General features: G+C 38.3%; 1 pseudogene; it reads right to left on the bottom strand.

Moving 5' to 3' along the window:
• Positions 1 to 1,951: 1,951 nt before the first annotated feature.
• On the bottom strand, positions 1,952 to 3,335 carry LOC119521462 (annotated as a pseudogene).
• Between the last annotated feature and the right edge of the window lie 2,103 nt (positions 3,336 to 5,438).

The following is a 5,438-nucleotide window of genomic DNA, read 5'->3' on the forward strand; positions in this document are numbered from 1 at the left end:
AATCTTCTTCAGATTTATTATCTACAATTCAATTTCAGTTGAGAAAACTGAAATCTGGAGGTTAATTTTTACTCAAGGACCCACAGCTCATGTGAAGCAGAATCAGGATTCAAACTCAGGTGTGTCTGCCTCAAAATCCTGTTTCCTTTCTCTCATAGTATGGTATCATCATGAAGAATTATACTATGGAGCCATGGAGGACTGGGTTTAAATCCTAGTTGCCATTTACAGGCAAAGATAACCTGATGCAAATTATTTAATCTCCACAAATCCCAACTTCCTCATTTGTAAAAATTAGGATATTAGCAAGCACCTACCTCAGAAAACTTTTGTGAGAATCAAAGGAGAAAATGTGTGAACTGTTTAGCTGCTAGTACTGTTGCGTTTCATCACCTCTACTTGGCAAACTCATATTTTTTTAAGACCCAGTTCAAATGTCACCTCCTCATTAACACATCCAGCTCTGCCAGGCAGAATTGTTTTCTCCTATGTTCCCACATGACTTCAGTTTTGCAATTATTTAAGTGCCTGTTCCTCAGTGAACGAGAGGTTCTGGAAGGAATGAGTTATGTTATCTTAGTTTGAGTTCCCCCCAACCCCCAAAGCAGACTCAGAGTCAAGGATATGGGTCAAGCAGTCTGAGAGGTAGAAGGAACATGAATAGATGAGGGGGGGGAAGCAATATGTGGAAGTAGAGGCAGCCTTAGGAGGTGTGTTTTAAGTCAATTCCTTTAGCAGATAACTAGTGATTACTACCCCATAGGGAAACACTGCAAAAAAATGCAAAACCTAGTACCCTGTATTATCCCAAACAGGAAACGGGGTTGGGTATTTGTGTCCCTACACCAATTATCCTTAGTTACAGGCTGCCCCTGTACCTGTACAGGTACTTCTGGCTTGTGTTACACATAGGTATAGTGGGTTCCAAAAGCTTGAGGTGCAGCCCTCCAACAAAGATGCAAATGCCGCCTTTGAAAGTCAGGTTTGTGCATGACAAAGGGATCTGAGAGAATGTGAGTGGAGCACTGACGATGACTGCTATGTATGTGGTATACATCTGTAGAATCATTTATGCATTCATGTGTACATTTGTTCATCTGCCCTTACCCTTTCCAATCTCCTTTTACCTGAACTTTTCTTGTGCAGTGACTAGTACACAGTGAACAACAAATAAGTGGTTAAAGAAGGAAAGGAAGGGAAGAAAAAGAAAAGAAAGGAAGGGAAGAGAAGGGAAGGGAAAAGAAGAGAAAAATGGGTCCTGTGCCATGATTTGGAATGGAGAAATCTGCTTTCTTTTCCCCCCATGGCAACAACAATCAAATGTATATAGATGATAATGAAATAAAGATGCTTAGGATGGGAGACATAATGTTGCTCAAATGTCAATTCAAGATCCTTAATAAAAGAGCAAATTGCAGAATCAGAATTATAGTCTCTTACATTTTTCTTGCCCGATCAAACACCAGAAAGTTGCTATAAAGCTGGTAAGGAAGTCCTGACCCTCAGTATATATAAGTGAGAAAAGATTCTAAGAATAATAAAGGAGGCTTTTTTTTTTTCTTTCCACACTAAGTAATGAGTTTTTTAATGGAAACACAATTGCAAGTTACATAATCAAGTAGGTCAGAGCTATTGATCGCCCAGTGACAAGACTTTCTGAGTAAACTGCATTATTCCAAAAGGTTGGTTTGAAAGCACTTAATGGCAAAAAGTGTTACCTGATTTTTGTACTTCCTTTAGGATTTAGGATTAGACTCATTGCTTCTACATCTCAGAAATCTTAAGCTAAAGCAGCTAATGTGGTATGTGGACTTAGCAATGAGGATTGCGTCCAACACTACCCCTGACTATCTGTGTGACCGTGGAATAATCATTTAAACTCCCTGGGCCTCAATATCATCATCTGTAAAATTAAAAGATTGGATGAGGTCAGAAGTTGTAAACTCAGGTATCAGGCAGGTATTGAGTCAATGGGAGGTACTGTGAAGATATTAATTTCTGTTTCTGACTGGAGAACATTTCTGAAATATGGGACATCGTGTTGTCGCTGATTGATCTGGCCTCCATTTATTTCAAATGATGGGATGACTTCTGTCATTGGAAGGCCATTTGAATTCTTGGTAGTAGCTTCATTTTTATTTAAGACTCATTCTTTATTCCAAGCTGTGAGAGAACCCAAAGGACATGGTAATTTATTTGAATCTTGCTGTACTTTCTCAGTAGAGTACCTTTTATAATTTTGTAACAAAATTTCTTTTGTTGCTCCTTGAGTCTTATCAACTTCTGTTTTTAAAAGGGGTCCAGGTGTACCTGAGTGTCAAGAAAGCATTGGCACTTCTGGGAGTTATGGGTGTTGCTTGATAGGTCTTCAGGCTATCAAGTGGCTGAAACATACAGTCTTTAGGTGCAAAGGAATTCTTCCCTCTCATTTTTGTGGTATTTGTCTTAAGTAAGTTTTCCATTTTTTAAAAAACTCCATCTGGGTCCATTCCATTTCTTGCATTGGTTTGTAAATCCAAAGTATTTTCTTCACTCTCAATTTTAAAAGAAATATCCTTGTCAGATTTTGTTTCTATCTTTTTGACAGGTCTTCCTTTATTTGGTGTCTTTCTTTCTGGTTCACTGTCATCAGTAGCTCTTGAGATTGGCTTTCCTGTTGTGGTAGATGAGGCTGCTTTGGCAGTCTGCTTTGCTGCTTGAGTAGCTGGTCAAGTCATTATTACTGATGAAGGGACTGCAGGTTGTACAGCGTTTTTCTTTGTCCAACACTTTCTTTTCAGAAGTTAGTCTTTGACCAGGTTGGATTGCTTGAACATTACTCCTATTATCAACCTTAGCCTGCTCCATTTGAGATTTGGCCTGGGACCTTATAATCTGTACAGAAGAAGGAATAGCCGCCTTTTTTTGCTTGGCTTTCTGATCATTCTTGTGTGAAAGAGAAAAAAGAAAAGAAAGCATATCAGGTCTATAGAGACCCATTTTAAATGCCCCTGTTTGGCTTTCTCTCTCTGCTCGCTCGATTTTTGAAGTTGCTTTTCTGCTTTGTGTTTTTGGAGCATTTATTTCCATTGATCACCTAGAACAGCTTTCATTGACCTTGTCTTGCCATTGGCCTTTTCTGGAACAAGCTCCTGAGATGTTTCATCTAATGTGACAAGAATTCTACCTTCCAAGATTGGAATGTTGATGTCTTTCAAAACAAAGTGTCTATTTCGTTCATAGTCCTTTCATCTGTTTTCTTTCTGAGACATTGATTTCCTATGAGCAGTTCTGGTTCTAATCATGTCAATACTTAAATCCTTTCTGTGTTGACTGGCAAAATGTGATGAAGACATCCTGAGGCAGCTTCTACTGTGAAATCTCAATGGAACTAAAAGTGAAGGAACCCTCTCAATCTGGAAGACCACTGCAGCCTTCAAAGCAGGAACACTTACCCATGGGTTGGCTCTTACAATGGGGATTTATTAACCTACAAGTCTATAGTTCTGAGGCCATGAAGATGTCCTAATCAATGCATCAACGAGTGATGCTTTCTCCCTGAAGACTCCTCTGTCACATGGCAAGACATATGGCCATGTCTGCTGGTCTCTCCCTTCTCTCCTGGGTTTTGTTGCTTCCAGTTCTGGCTTCAGTGGCTTCCTATCTGTTTCTTTGGTTTCTCTCTTTTTTCCATGTGTCCTTCTCTCTCAGCTTTTCTGCCTTTACTCTCTGAGCTTCTGTCTATTTCATCTCTTATAAAGGGCTCCAAGAGGATTAAGACCCGCCTGAGGCAGGCCTCAACAGAAATAACCTAATCAAAATGTGTCACCCACAATAGGTCTAACCCACAGGAATGGATTAGCTTTAAGAATATGATCTTTTCTGGGGTACATACAGCTTCAAATCACCACATTTAAGATTAATAGATTTGGGGCAGCAAGAATCCACCATGAAACAAGTTTATTGTCCTTCTCTAGGAAGATACTTAGTTGCTTTAGGGGAATTGAAGGATGAAAAAGAACCTAGAGTGACAGAAGCGAAATTTTAGTTTCATGTGTCTTATACACAGAGCTATTCTGAAGGATGTCAACTCACAGAATGTAGTCATGACTGTGGGTGGCTCAAATGGGGTAGAGATGAAGGCCATATATAGTAAGCAGCTTAAGAGCCATGAGGCCAGGAGGGGAAGATGCTGAAGTTACTAAGAAACATGGCTGTAGGAGGACACTGTGAGATAAGTGCTAAAGTATTTGAAGAAAGTAGGAGATTTTTCTGGAAGTGAGCTGTGTCTGGGAATAGTAGTGGGGAGCAAGGAGCTTGCTGTCCTTATTTTATTTTAAGAATTTTTGACAAATGGAATAAGGCGTTGCCTCCATAGGAGAGAATTGTCAGGGAAATAGATTTGTTAGCAGGAAATCACCATCTCATTTTTTGGTGAGAAGATAAAGAGTGGCCCAATAATGTTTTCTACCAATAGAGGAGGGTTTTCTATGAAAAAGAGAGCAGACGATCAGGGAAAATGGTAGGGGAGGAATAGAACTAAGCCATAAATAAATGAGAAGAAAAACAAACGATAGCAAGGAATAGCTTTGAAATCACAGACCTGGGTTTGAATCTTGGCTGTGCCACTTATTGGCTACAGGACGTTGATCCACATTTCATGGTATTTGAAGTTTATAAAATTTTTGAAGCTTCCTTTAAGAAAAATAATATAAAATATGAAACTCATATTAAGAACAAATGTGAATTTTTATTTAGAAAGAGAAAAAATCATAACAAAATTTTAAAAAATTGAAAAAGCTAACAAATACCAAAAACATCCCAATATCTAGAAAAATAATAATTTTATTGACTAACTGGTATATGCTGCATGACTTCAATAAGCCTTTCTTTTCCACGTTTTTTTTGTTTTGTTTTGTTTTTTGGCTGCAAATCCTTTGAAAAGCTCTTTATATGGCAATGGTTATGTAATATCATTTTCTATTGTAAGAATAGAAAGATAATTCAGTCCTTATTCTACCATGGTAGATATAGTTTTTTTAAATAAATTTTTATAAAATGTCTTTTGGATCCATAAGTCATTATTGGTAGTGTCACATAGATTTTTAGAATTGTTGCTGAATTTAGGAAAGCCTGTATCAAACTTCTCCTGTATGTGAATGATAAGATTTGGGAGAATTTCCCATATATTAGCTTTTTATTTTTTATTTTTTTTAAGAAATTTTATTTTGAAATAAATTCAAACTTACAGGACCTGTTGCAAAAACAGTACAAACCCCATACATAGAACTCCAGCATACCCCAACCCCCCTCCCCTTATACCCCAATCCACCACCTTTAACATCCTGTCGCACCACCATTTCTTTCTTTCCCTCCCTCTCTCCCTCCCTCCCTCCCTCCCTATCACTCCATCATCTATTGCTCTGTCCTCTGAACATATGAGAGCAAGCTGCACATAT

This window comes from Choloepus didactylus, chromosome 1 (genome assembly GCF_015220235.1).
Source record: "Choloepus didactylus isolate mChoDid1 chromosome 1, mChoDid1.pri, whole genome shotgun sequence".
Classification (NCBI taxonomy): Eukaryota; Metazoa; Chordata; class Mammalia; order Pilosa; family Megalonychidae; genus Choloepus; species Choloepus didactylus.